The sequence below is a fragment of the Amblyomma americanum genome, chromosome 5 (genome assembly GCF_052857255.1).
Source record: "Amblyomma americanum isolate KBUSLIRL-KWMA chromosome 5, ASM5285725v1, whole genome shotgun sequence".
Classification (NCBI taxonomy): Eukaryota; Metazoa; Arthropoda; class Arachnida; order Ixodida; family Ixodidae; genus Amblyomma; species Amblyomma americanum.
This window is the reverse complement of record NC_135501.1, coordinates 171,726,623-171,741,154: the sequence shown is the minus strand read 5'-3', so window position 1 is coordinate 171,741,154 and position 14,532 is coordinate 171,726,623. Positions and strand designations below refer to the sequence as shown.

The window sequence follows — 14,532 nt, the reverse complement described above, 5'->3', positions numbered from 1 at the left end:
GGCTGTAGTTCGCGAACTGCTGAAACTTCACAGACGCGTTTTCCGCAGAAAGGCAAACAGCCATGGCTGCCCTATTTACACGACAGATCGGCCGATGGAATACTGTCATGCGCTCGCAAAACGTACGGCAGACCTAGCGAGAACGTTTTCCAGCTTTGATTACAGCAGCGTATAGCATTGCTTCGAATGCACAAGACCCCGAGCCTAGGCCGGTTCGCAGCAAAGCAATGTGCGGCGATTCCGCTAGATTCAGTAATAACACGTCACTTACAACAGATAGAGATGACAAGTTAAGCTAGCTGAACGAACCGCTAAAGTCTAATTACTCACCTCTGCAATAACGACACCTTATCCGTCGGCACCCTTAGCACGACTCTTGAGCTATCCCGCAAGTCAAACAGTTGCACCCTCTTTACATTTGTATGCTTTGATTCCTTAGCCTGTCGGAAAACTTAAGTCATGCACAAGGCGGGCCTCACCAGCATTTTACGTAGCACACCACGCGAGGCTCCTACGGGTCGACATTTTCACACAGTGGAACATTTTCAACGTGTCCGCCCATTTCTGTTACGCGCAGTTCACGGAGCACCCTCTTAGCCACACGGTGTTACAGTCTGCCACAAATTATCTGCTGCGAGACGCAAAATGCAATCACAGATCACACATCACCACCGAGTTAAATGCTGCGGCCGGCTGCGGTGACCACGCGCGCCACCACGAACATGGCGAATGCAGCGTCGACTGCTAGCGCCCCTTGCGGATGACGTCATGCGAATACCTCCTCTATTGGCTTGAACCGAGATAAGACTACCTTGCACCCATAGATAAGAGAGCTACAAAAGCTGGAGTAGCGCTCATGAGCACGCTCTGCATCCCTTGACAAACCACGCGGGACGCACTGCACGGGCAGAAGAAGCAACGGACCAGTTGGACTGAAGGTAAGGGTAAACGGCGTATGCGCCTGCATTGCACCTTGGTCGGCGCCCTTGCTGTTCTCTTAATCTGGGCATCCCTAACGAACGCGCAGAAATATGCGTTGCTTGATTCCCTTGGGCGAGTTCTTTGTTCGCACTGTTTTCATGTGGGCGCTGGGAGCGTTCCCAGACGGTTTGGGCGGCACCAGTTAACATAAGACGAACGCGTATGAGTGACGGACGTAGCTGCAAGCAGCGGCTGACTGGTGTCCGCATCCCTTGATACTTCTTTTTACGGTCCCAAACCACGTTTCAAATTTTTACCCACGGACAGAACCAGCTTCTAGGTGCCCCAGCGTTGATTAGGGTGCAGTAAGTTGTTTTGGGCAGAAACTTGGAGGCTAACTAAAAGCCATGAAATGTAACTTTCGACGGACCGCGCGCGATAACTTAGTGTTGATGGTGCTCCGCTCGTGACTCGAAAGATGTGGGTAGCATTTCAGTGCAGGCGAAATGTAAAAGGCGCCCGTGCGTTGCTGTGATAGCGCACGTTAACAATCCCAGATGGTCGAATCATCCAGAGGCCTCCCCTACGGCGTCCCTCATAGCCTGAGTCACTTCGGTATGTTAAACGCTATAAAAACAAAAATCATTCTATAACGGCGCAGAGATCTTGGAAAAATATTTTTAATGAAGATTTAATAGCGGAAGTCAATAACGGGCGGGTAGAGGCAGCGTACATAACCTGAAGAGAAAGTAAACGATGGCCGTTGAGATTAACAGAGCGAACTTTAGGAGAAGGCAAAGTAGCGGGGCCGCCAGACTGTTAGGTGGGCGGATGAGATAAAGCAACTTGCAAGTATAAATTGCCTGCAGCTGCCATTGGACAGCGTTAAAAGGAGTACAGGGAAAACGGCCTTTGTCTTGCACTGAACTTACGCTGGTTATGATATTGAAAGTGATGAATCGTGATGTGAAATGCAGATGTTGCCCTGAATAGTTAACTTCTGACGTTCAATTCCGTCCTTCGATGTCGCAGACAAGTGTGCGCTTAAGTACCGTTTTGGTGCTCTAAGATTTTTAGATCGTCTGAAACATTTACTCAAATTCATACTTTCTCCGAGCCCTTGCTTACAATTCTTTCTACGTCATTAGACAAAAATTATTTTCATTTTTTAACTACAGCAATTCCCTTACAAATTCAGCCTCGTCAAAACTTGCAATTAAGTACAAAGTAGTTCCCTGTCTAGAACCGCACAGCACTTTAGCAGAACTGCCTGGACCAATGTTCTTGCTTAGTCAGCAGCGTTGACATCAGAGGTCGATTACATTTTTCTTCCTCTGATGTTACATCAGTTGAAAAGTTTGGGATTGATCTGGTAATCACATTAGACCTAAGTTCTCTGACTCTTCTTAATATTCCTGTTCTTTCTGTTGCAGAATCGGTTCAGACATGCTATCACAAACGGAACACGATGCTCTCTTAAAGTTTTCCTTGAGTATGTACCAGCATCTCCAGGACCGCAACTGGCAGAGAGAAAACTTCGTATGCTCGCCGTTCAGCATAGCCTGCGCACTCGCCACCTTCGCCAGTGGTGCTTGCAACGTCACGACCAAACAGATCTTCGCCGCTCTAAACCTCAAGGCGAGCAAGTGCCGAATCCAAGACCAGTTCTTCAAACTGCTGACGATCCTATCGAGCTACGCCCCCGAAGTCACGTTCCACGTTGCCAACCGAATTTACAGCGACCAAAAGTTTACCGTCCATAGCAGCTACCGCGCCCTTCTAGAAGAGTCTTACAGTGCCACCATAGAATCGGTGGACTTCGAAAGCGGCCACGAGTCGGTTTGGCACGAAGCCAACGCCTGGGTTTCGGAGAAAACAGCGTCCAAGATCCAATCCATCTTTCCCTCCGAAAGTGTGGACCCTAACCCAGCGTTGATTCATCTCAGTGCCATCTGCTTCAGGGGCTTCTGGGAGTGCCCTTTCGACTCGGATCATACGACGCGAAAGCTGTTCCATCTCAGCTACCATAGAGCCGTGCACGCGGAAATCATGTACCAGCGCAATAGATTCAAGGGAGGCTACTCGGAAGAGTTGCGCGCCAGTGCCCTTGAAATGCCATACAGGGGTCAGATGATGTCGATGGTCATCTTAGTTCCGGATGACGTCCAGGGACTTCGCGACTTGGAGCAAAGCCTGACTCCAGCCAACCTATCTGAGCTTTTAGCAGGCATGAAACTGGTGGACAACGTGAAACTCTTTCTTCCCAAGTTCAGGATCGAGCACAGCGTGGCTCTGCGGGAGACACTCGAGGACCTCGGCGTCAAAGACTTGTTCACGCCGGGCCAGGCCGACCTCTCCGAAGCATTCGAGACCGGTACGCCAAGCGTCTCTGACTTGGTCCACAACGCGCTCGTCCAGGTCCACGAGGACGGCACAGAGCTTGAGGCGGCGGCAACGAACGCGGTTCTCCAATCCGCTGGTCCGATCATTGTCATGCCTATGAAGTTTGTTGTGGACCGTCCTTTCATGTTTCTAATTAAGATGAACGACCCAGATGTTATCCTGTTTCTAGGGTCGGTTCGAAAGCTCTGAAAACTGACGACTGTGGACGTACAAAGTTCTTGCGGTGATTTCAGACTGTTTTTCATTATTTTTGGCACTGCGACATGACTGAAAATACCTTCTTTATCTTCAGATATCAAGGAAAAGTGGGGGCAGAGTTCTCCTTTAATTATTTCGCTATCGCTTTGCAGCCAACTTCTGACATCTGCTGGACTTCGGGGTGCTCGTTGCTTCATGTTACCTTTTAGAATCCTTTTTTACTTCGGACATGCCACGTGTAATTGCATACGTGCAATTTTTTGTCATTCCATAGCTCACACAAAGTAAGCCCTGTGCCTCTACAACGCATATTAGAGCTGCTCACGCACCACCGAAACTTCGAAAAGTAAAAGGTGACGTCACCTCACGGAGCATGACTAAAGAGACAAGTGACAAATGGGACCTTTTGTGTGGGAACCGATTTTCCTGTGTTAATGGCCGCATGCACAAGACCTGCTGTCTACACAGGCCTTACCTCTTCAATGAAGGCTGCCATCTCTGAAAGATACATGTTGAGTATCACCTTTTAAAGCATCTTTTTTCAGTGTTCTACCTTCATAACTACATCCAAACGGCCATGATTCTTTGTCATGTTACACCGCGTGTTATATTACTTTTCAATGCCTTTTAAACGGGCATTCATGAATTCCCTTATATTTGTTGTTTGTAAAACGTGTTACTCTTATCGCTTGTACTGCTCTTCACATTGTTCTGACGTTTCCGGCAACTGATAAGCGTTATGACTGGCTAAATGTATATTCTGCGTGCCTTTGAAATAAATCAATTGTCAGTAGTGCATGGTCCTCTGTGCCACTTATGAAGGTTATATGTTGCGCTGAATTCCTACATAACAGATTGAAGCAGCAACAAGCCGAGCAAAAAGGTTTACTTGTGAACAAACATGGAGCTCAAAATGAGGCGTCTTGTAGGCCGTGCAAAAGCCTAGTCGCGGGATCGGTGATCACGCAAGATCATCACCGGGTCATGACATTAAGAAGCAAAAATAACGAAACAACGTTTATAGAATTGATACGAGGAATATGCAAGATTTTACAGAAAAGGAAAGGACAGTTTAAAAGACAATTAACGCGGTCTGCGGAAAAACACATATCGCATTAAATACACTGAATTAAGTTATACATGTAAATAAGAGACTGTCTACAGATATCACAGCGAAGCAACGACTTTAATTAACGACAGTTGATAAGAAAGCTCAGAAAGGGAGCCAACATACAGTTGACCGGTGAGCGCGGCGGCAATCCAAAACCACAGGGGAAGTCCAGTTCCGAACTGCGAAAGGATCAGGCGGAACAAGTCCTCCTAAGGCACATTGCAAAAACCTGACACCATCTTCTGCCAAGAGCCCTCTTCAGTCACGATGGCTCTAAATGGATTGCCCAGCTTGTGAGTCTTTGCCGTGAAAAAGACAGGCAAGAATTTTTTTATTTATGTATTTTATTTTTTTTATTTCAAAATTTTCAGGACACTGAGTTCAAGCAGGTGGGCAAACAGGCATTTCAAACCACAATACACGCAAAACTTCAAAAAAAAACACGATAAAGCAATAATTGCTTAAAACTCATGGAACAATGGTTTCAATAGCTGAATACAATCTGTTATTGTGTGTGGAAAGAAGGAAAACTTGTAAGCATCTGTTTCAGCGAATATAGGGGTTAGAGAATTGGAATGGTGTTGACGAGTTTGTCTGGTTGGTGCCGGCGTTATGTATGATAAGGTATCCAAACAAAGTTTCTTGTGTAATAAGATAGAAATAAATTCTAACCTGAGATTTTTTTCCCGGTTGTTCAAGTGGTTCAATGTTATCAATCTCCATTAAAGTGTTTGGGGAGTCAGTCCTTGCATATTTATTAAAAATAAACCTGACTGTTCCTCTCTGTGTCCTCATTTCACACTTGCGGAACTCATTTTCAAATCAAGTCAAATTGAGCTGCTTGGGCATAAGGAGGGCTGCAGCATTCGCCTTACGAGGTTTTAAGTCTGACGGATGGTAGTATGACCACGTGATCACATGACTGCGACCAATGGGCACCTGACCTTGGCCTTTAACCTTGACATTTGATGTGAGACATTGGGCATCACACTGACAATGACATTGAATGCCTCACAAAGTCAAACCTAAATTAACTACGAGGTGATATATGGCCCAAGCTGTGGTAGTACTATCACGAGATCATATTACTATGACCATTGTGTACCTGACCTTCACCTTGACATTTTATTTAAGACAGCGGGCGCCAAATCAACTCTGACCTTCAACTCCTCACAAGGTCAAAGTTAACATCACTGTGTGGTATCGCCCAAACTACGGTAGTATGTGTGCGTGATCACATGACTATGACAATTGTGTGCCTGACCTTCAACTTGATATTTGATTTGCGACAGTAGGCACAACATCGGGAGTGATCTTCAATGCCTGACAAGGTCCAACAGAACTGGGTGGTAGTATGGCCCACGCTAAGGTGGTATGACCACGTGATCAAATGAGTATGACTATTGGGTGCGTGACCTTGACTTAATTTTCACCTTGACATTTAACAATTTAATATTGACACTTCATTTGAGAGTGGAGACCATGCTTAACAGAGCTCTCGCTCGTAAAGTTAGGTTCAAGCCATGTTGAACCCCAGCCATTTTTTTATTGCATGCCGGCCCTTGTTTTCATCGGTCAAGTATCTAATAAATGTGATTGCCCCATGACCATGCCATTTTTTCATAACGCTGTTTATGACATAGCAAAATGTGTGAATGGTTAACTGTTCCCTTTGGAACGCTTTACGCTGGCTCTGCTATGAAGAGCTTTAGCACAACTGTACAGTAAACACGCTAACTGCGGCAACTGCTGCCTTGCAAATGTGGCTAAGTAAATATGGCAACAGTAGCAACGAAAACACATTGCCATATTGACCGTATGACTATCCGCCGGGGCTGAAATTCTCTGTTGCCTCTTCGGTGTTGCTGCTTGAAGGTGGTGGAGGTGCTTCCTGTTTTTTCCGTGCTATTTTCATCGTTCTAAAGCCACCAAAATGTATTAGTTCAGCTTACCTTGATATCCAACCGCTTCCTCAAATCATGTGCATAGCTGACCATGCGCGTTTGATTCCTCGAGCACGTCATTTCGGTTCCAATTCTCTAGATCCAAGTTAGCGCTCGTCCTACGTCCCTCTCATGTCCTTATTTTAATCGTGCTAAGCCCACCTAAAATTGGTGATGGGAGTTAGGGGAAGTAAAAGCGCCGATTAAGCGGAGAGCTTTGGAATCTGGCACAGAAAGGCGCTTGTGAGGACGGGGTCGATGTGTCGTTTGAGTCCTAAACTCTTAGGACGCGCAGAGTAGTGGCTCGAAAAGGGGTACAAGTTGTGGGGCCTTTTCTCCACGACGTCCCCTTCGCTTTGCTTTCCTGCGATGCACACTCCCACGGCCTCGAGGAGGGGCGGGCCACGTGACCCTCCCTACTTAATTACATTACCTGACAATAGAGGGCGCGCCTGCGTCGCACGGACATGAACGCCCAACGACGCCGTGAATCCTGCGCGCGCGCGGGAGAGCCACGCTCGATTGCTATAATGAGAGGGACAGGTTCCCAGCCTTGACGTAGCCTTCTAAGCCTTCGTGTCCAGGGGCTCAGGTGATGGCGTGATTTTGATGGAGGGCGCTGCCTAAAAGACGAAGGCCTAGTTTGGGGAATCGTCAATTGTTGAAGGGCTGACACGTGGCCTGCGAGACGGTGATAATATGGGAGCTAAGTATTAGTTTTTTCTGTGCTTTGATGGGGAATTCGAAGGCAGTAGTCTCTGCCGTAGCTTGTGCAGGGGCCTCAATGTATGCAGCAAGGCAGGGGGAGAAGGAGTGCTTCACCGTCTCGAAGGTGCATCTGAAGGGTAGTGGGTAGGAGGCCGCGTATACATATACGACTGTCGTAACATTGCAGTACTGCCTGCGGAGGTAGCGAATGCGGGCTTGACGTCAGATAGCCTGGAGTTCATGATGCATGTGGCGTGGGAGGTGGTCAAGGTAGAGATGGCAGCGTTCTTCCACAGGGAGCATATGTGAGGTTCAGGGATCGTGACGCTTGTGGGTCGCCAATGTGATGAAGAATGACTCTGCCTGAGGTAGTAGTAAGCAGGCGAGCACATTGAGAGGCGAGGTCAGCCTCCCACATCTCTTCGAAATAGATGTGTATGCCAATGGCGAGGAGGTGCGTTGGAGTGGAGAAGCCAAAGAGGCCCAGGGCACTCTAGCACTGGATGCATAGAAGAACGTTCCCCTTGACCAGACCGTCATGAGTGAGGAAGTTGTAAGGCGGGCCGTATTGGATGCGGCTTATCTAAAGCGAGCGCTGTGACCGGGTGGAGAATGCCCTCTTCACGCACCCCCTTTCGATAACCGGCCTCCGTCGTATCGTGCGGGCGGTCTTCCGGACAGTGGTTCGAAGGATAGTAATGCTATGAGTAGGGCGCCCATCTTGATGGAGTCAGAGGCCTAGGACGCGTATGAGTGAGCGTTCCGTGATCGAGTGGTTATCGATTTGGAGGTCAATGCGTCCCTTCTATGTGTAGTTGCGGCCACACGAGCAGCGTAAAAAGGCGGCTTTTAATATCGCGGTTATACCCTTTTACCCAGTTATATTCATATTCCCAATCACGCAAGATAGGAGATCACGCGCTGGCACATGTATGGTGATAAAATGCCGCAACAGCAACAAATGCGTCTATGGGAGCTGCCGTAAGAAGACCACCAGCAAATAAGCGATAATCCTTCACCGAATGTAAGCGCAGTCAGTGGGCATGCATTCATGCACCAGTTCCGACCAGCGTTGTAGGGCTGTAGTTTCTTCACCTTTCTACAGGACGTATTCGCTGAGGCCGCGCTACCAGACGCCGCGAGCTTCGTCGTTGTTTCATGCCAACTCGCGCAGTGGCGTCATACGCCGTCACGTACCCGGACTAAGACGTATATACTCCGGTACCACGAGATAGCCATGTTGTGCTGTGCTTGTGGAGAGGAGGAGGAAACGGCTGAACTCTTGATACTTTTCTGTAAAGGCCTTCAACCTGCAGTGGAAAGCAGCGGGGTGTATTTATTCAAAGCATTGGCGTTTAAGGACGGATTTTGAGCGGGTAGAAGTAACCAAGCGAAGGTTATCTGATTGGTGGCTAAAATCAAGACAAGAGCAAAATGTCACAAGTCATGGCTAGGTGGCTTGAAGCACCGCCCGATTTAAAGTGATCGGCCTTATCCATCCATCCATACCCGGCATGAATTGTTAGTGATACGTAACATCTTTGCGCTATTTTAAATGCTTCAATGTCCACTTTTCTTTGTGGACCGCATATTGCGCAAAAGTTTGCAGCAGAATTCTTCTCTGCCGTGATATAACCGAGCTGCCTGCCGCAACACGGCAGCAAAACTGGCCGGCTGCAATGCACGCAAGAATGTACACGACTTGTAGCTTTTAATGTCAGTTCATAACGGTCAGCTACTCACGCAGGACACATCATCGACGAACAGCAGATGATTATGACACAAATTCTAAAAGTGCCACCGCGAATGCTCATACCCCCAGCGGCTGTAGTTCGCGAACTGCTGAAGCTTCACAGAAGTTGTTCAGCAGAAATGCAAAGAGCCATGACTACCCTATTTACGCGATAGATCGATCGATCAAATACTGTCATGCCCTCGCAAAACGAAGGGCAGACCTAGCGAGAACGTTTTCCAGATTCCATTGCAGCAGCGTATAGCATTGCTTCGAATGCACAATACCCAGAGCCCAGGCCGGTTCGCAGCAACGCAATGTGCAGCGATTCCGCTAGATTCAGTAGTAACACGTCACTTTCAACAGATAGAGATGACAAGTTAAGCTAGCTGAACGAACTGAAAAAGTTTAATTGCTCACCTCTCCAAAAATGACACTTCGGCCGTCGGCACCCTTAGCACGGCTTTTGGGATCGCCCGCTTGTGAAGCAGTTGCACCCTGTCTAGATTTGTATGCTTTAATTTCTTGGCCTATCGAAAAACTTAAGTCATGCACAAGGCGGGCCTCGATATCGGAAAATTCAACGCGCGGCAACAGTACTTTACTTAGCACACCACGCCAAGCTCCTACGGGTCGACATTTTCACAAAGTGGAACCTTTTCAACGCGTCCGCCCATTTCTGTTACGCGCAGTTCACGGCGCACCCTCTCAGCCACATGGTGTTACCATCTGACACAAATTATCTGCTGCGAGACGCAAAATACGGTCACAGATCATCACACATCACCAGCGAGATAAATGCTGCGGCTGGCTGCGGCGACCACGCGCGCCACCACGAACATGGCGAAAGGATGGATGGATGGATGGATGGATGGATGGATGGATGGATGGATGGATGGATGGATGGATGGATGGACGGACGGACGGACGGACGGACGGACGGACGGACGGACGGACGGACGGACGGATGGATGGATGGACGGATGGATGGATGGACGGATGGATGGATGGATGGATGGATGGATGGATGGATGGATGGATGGATGGATGGATGGATGGATGGATGGATGGATGGATGGATGGATGGATGGATGGATGGATGGATGGATGGATGGATGGATGGATGGATGGATGGATGGATGGATGGATGGATGGATGGATGGATGGATGGATGGATGGATGGATGGATACGGCTGAACCCTTTACATCGGGCGGTGGCTCAAGCCACCTAGCTATGTCTTGTGAAATTTTACTCCTGTCTTGCTTTTAGCCACCAATCAGATAAACTTCGCTTGGTTACTTCTAACCTCTTAAAATCCACTTTCCCTTCACTATCCCTAAACCCCAATGCCTTGGGTAAGTCGGCCCCGCTGCCTCCCACTGTAGGGTGAAGCCCTTTACAGAAAAGTATCAAGTGTTCAGCCGTTTCCTATTCCTCTCCGCACGCAATGCACAAAGTGTCTATCTCCTGGTACCTGACTCTATACGTCTTAGTCCGCAAAACTCCAGTCCTGGCCTCAAACAACAAAGAACTTCCCCTAGAATTATCATAGATGTTTTCTTTGACAATTTCCTGTTTAAAGGTCCGGTATGTTTCTAGTGCCGATTTCGTCAGCATCCCTGTTTTCCACAAAGCTCTGTCTGTTCCTTTAACCTTTTTCTTAACCGATAATTGCTGACTTGCCCCCTTACTGCTGTCCAGATATTTGCTTGTCAATTTTCTAGTTCGCTTTCTCCATTTCGTGCCGACATTCTTTATATACAGGTATCTGAAAACTTTCCTAGCCCACCGCTTTTCCTCCATCCTTCTCAATCGTTCCTCAAATGCTATCTTACTGCTAGCCTCTCTGCTCTCGAAAGACGCCCATCCCATATCACCCTGTACCCCCTGATTTGGTGTATTGCAATGTGCTCCCAAAGCTAACCTCCCTACACCCCGTTGCCTAATTTTCAGCCTTGCTTGAACATCTGGCCTCATACACAGGACCGCATTCCCGAAGGTCAGGCTAGGGACCATCACCCCTTTCCAGATCCCTCTTACCACCTCATACCTATTGTAATTCCACAGTGCCCTATTTTTCATGACAGCTGCATTCCTACTAGCTTTATTCATTACATATTTTGCATGCTCTGTCATATACTCAACACTGTTATTTATCCACACCCCAAGATACTTGTACTCATTCACTACTTTTAGCACGAACTCCTGTATTCTATGCTCGCCGCCCTCTTCATTAAATGTCATGACTGCAGATTTTTCCTTACTATACTTGAAGCCTAATCTATCTCCCTCTGTACTGCATATGTCTAACAACTTCTGCAGGTCTTCCTTGTTGTCAGCCATTATCACTATATCGTCCGCATATATTAGTCCCGGTAATGTCTGTTTAATCAATTCCCCTTGCTTGAAAAAAGATAGGTTGAAACCTAGTCCGCTCCCCTCTAGCTTGGCCTCCAAACCTTGCAGGTACAACATGAACAACAAAGGGGACATAGGACATCCTTGTCTAAGCCCCCGCTGTATCTCTACAGGCCCTCATACATTTTTTTGCCATTTTATGAGCACTCTGTTACCTCTATATATATCGTTTAAAAGATTAATTACTCCATTTTCCACATCCAATGTGCCCAATATGTCCCACAAATGCTCCTGAGTAACGTTGTCATAGGCTCCCCTAATATCCAGAAATGCTAGCAATAAGGACCTATGTTCCTTTTCCGCAATTTCTATACACTGTGTCAATGAAAATAGATTGTCCTCCAACCTCCTTTGTTTCCGGAACCCATTCTGTAGTTCCCCTAACACCCCCTCGTTCTCCACCCAAGCCTGCAGTCTATCCTTTATAATTTGCATCACCACCCTGTAAACCACAGATGTCACTGTTATGGGGCGATAGTTACTTACGTCTGCTTTGTCCCCCTTTCCCTTATATATCATGTTCATTCTACTTAATCGCCATTCATCGGGAACTGCTAGCCGACTGCTTGCGCCCCTTGCGGATGACGTCATGCGAATACCTCCTGTATTGGCTCGAACCGAGATAAGACTACCTTGCAGCCATAGATAAGAGATCTACAAAAGCTAGAATCACGCTCATGAGCACGCTCTGCCCATCCTTGACCAACCACGCGGGACGCACTGCACAGACAGAAGAAGCAACGGACCAGTTGGACTGAAGGTAAGGGCACACGGCGTATACGCCTGCATTCAGCCTTGGTCGGCGCCCTTGCTATTCTCTTATTCTGGTCATCCCTCACGAACGTGCCGAAATATGCGTTGCTTGATTCGCTTGGGCGAGTTCTTTGTTCCCTCTGTTTTCATGTGGGCCCTGGAGGCGTTCCAAGACGGTTTGGGCGGCACCAGTTGGCCGAAGATGAACGCGCATGAGTGACGGACGTAGCTGTACGCACAGCCTGAATAGTGTCGGACCCTTGATAGTTCTTACGGTCACAAGCCGCGTCTCAAAGATTTATGCAGGGAGAGAACCAGCTTCTAGAGGCCCCAGCGTTGATTAGGGTGCACAAAGATGCTTTGGGCACAAACATGAAGGCTAACGAAAAGCCACGAAATTAGGTTGCGCCGCCGTGGTGGCTTAGCGGTTTTGGTTTTCTGCTCCTGATTCGAAAGCCGTGGGATCAATCCCGGCCGCGGCGATCACATTTTGATTCAGGCGAAACGCAAAAGGCGTCCATGTTTTGTTGGGATGTCAGTGCACGTTAAAGAACCCCAGGTTTTCGTAGTTATCTGGAGCCCGCTACTCCGATGTCTCTCATAGCCTGGGTCACTTCGGGACGTTGAAAACTATGCAAACAAAAATAAAAAGAGCTTAGAAGATCGCGCGCCGGCATGTGTATGGTAATAAAATGCAGCAACATATTCGTCTATGGGAGCTGCCGTAAGAATAAGGCCAGCAAAGAAGCGATAATCCTTCACGGGATGTAAGTGCAGTCAATGAGCATGCATTTCTGCTGCAGTTCCGCTCAGCGTTGTAGAGCTGTAGTATCTGCATATTTCTATAGGAGGTATTCACTTCGGCCGTCGGCGCCCTCAGCACTGCTCCCAAAAAGGGGCGGGTCAAGGCAGGGTACATAAGGTGAAGGGAAGGTAAGCGGTGACCGTTAATGTTAACGGAGCCTCGTACAAACTTGCAGAGAAGTACAAAAGACTTCCCTGTCTAAGCGAACAGCAGAGAACTTCTTCAGAAGCGCCTGGACCAATTTTCTTGCTTGGTCAGCACTGCTCACATCACAACACGATTACATTTTTTTCACCAGTGTTGCATTAGTCGAAAAGTTGCGGATTGTTCTGATAATCCCATTAGACCAAAACTCTCTCTGACTCTTCTTAATTTTCCTGTTGCAGAATCGGCCCGGACATGCTGTCACAAACTGAACACGATGCTCTCTTAAAGTTTTCCTTGAGTATGTACCAGCGTCTGCAGACCCGCAACAGGCACAGCGAAAACATCGTATGCTCGCCGTTCAGCATAGCCTGCGCACTCGCCACCTTCGCCAGTGGTGCTTGCAACGTCCCGGCCAAACAGATTTTCTCCGCTCTAAACCTCAAGGCGTGCAAGTGCCGAATCCAAGAGCAGTTCTTCAAACTGCTGACGACCCTATCGAGCTACGCCCCTGATGTCACGTTCTACGTCGCCAACCGAATTTACAGCGACCAAAAGTTTACGGTCCATAGCAGCTACCGCGCCCTTCTAGAAGTGTCTTACAGTGCCACCATGCAGTCGGTCGACTTCGAAAGCGGCCACGAGTCGCTTCGGCACAAAGCCAACGCCTGGGTTTCGGAGAAAACAGCATCCAAGATCCAATGCATCCTTCCCTCCGGAAGTGTGGACGCTAGCACGGCCTTGATTCACCTCAGCGCCATCTGCTTCAGCGGCTTCTGGCAGTGGCCTTTCCGCTCGCTTTATACGACGCGGCAGCTCTTCCATCTTAACTACAAGAAAGCCGTGCAAGCGAACATGATGTACCAGAGCAATAGTTTCAAGGTTGGCGACATCGACGAGTTGTGCGCTCGTGCTCTTGAGATTCCATACAGGGGTCAGATGATGTCGATGGTCATCCTCCATCCGGATGACGTACAGGGACTTCGCGACTTGGAAGAAAGCCTGACTCCAGCCAACCTGTCTGAGCTTCTAGCAAGCATGAAGCTGGTTGACAACGTGCAACTGAGTGTTCCCAAGTTCCGGATCGAGCACAGCGTGGCTCTGCGGGAGACACTCGAGGACCTCGGCGTCAAGGACTTGTTCACGCCGGGCCAGGCCGACCTCTCCGGAGCATTCGAGACCGGTGCGCCAAGCGTCTCTGATGTGGTCCACAAGGCGCTTGTCCAGGTCCATGAGGACGGTACAGAGGCGGAGGCAGCGAATGCGGTTTTCCAATCCGCTGGTCCGATCCCTGACAAAGTTGTGTATTTTGCTGTGGACCGTCCTTTCATATTTCTAATTAAAATGAACGACTTTGATGTGATCCTGTTTCTAGGGTCGGTTCGAAAGCTGTGA

At 48.3% G+C, this 14,532-nt stretch overlaps 2 pseudogenes; both read left to right on the top strand.

The window, feature by feature from the left end:
* The first annotated feature begins 2,415 nt into the window (after positions 1-2,415).
* LOC144134342 (ipis-1 pseudogene) lies at positions 2,416-3,513 on the top strand (annotated as a pseudogene).
* A 9,927-nt stretch (positions 3,514-13,440) lies between these two features.
* On the top strand, positions 13,441-14,532 carry LOC144135293 (ipis-1 pseudogene; annotated as a pseudogene).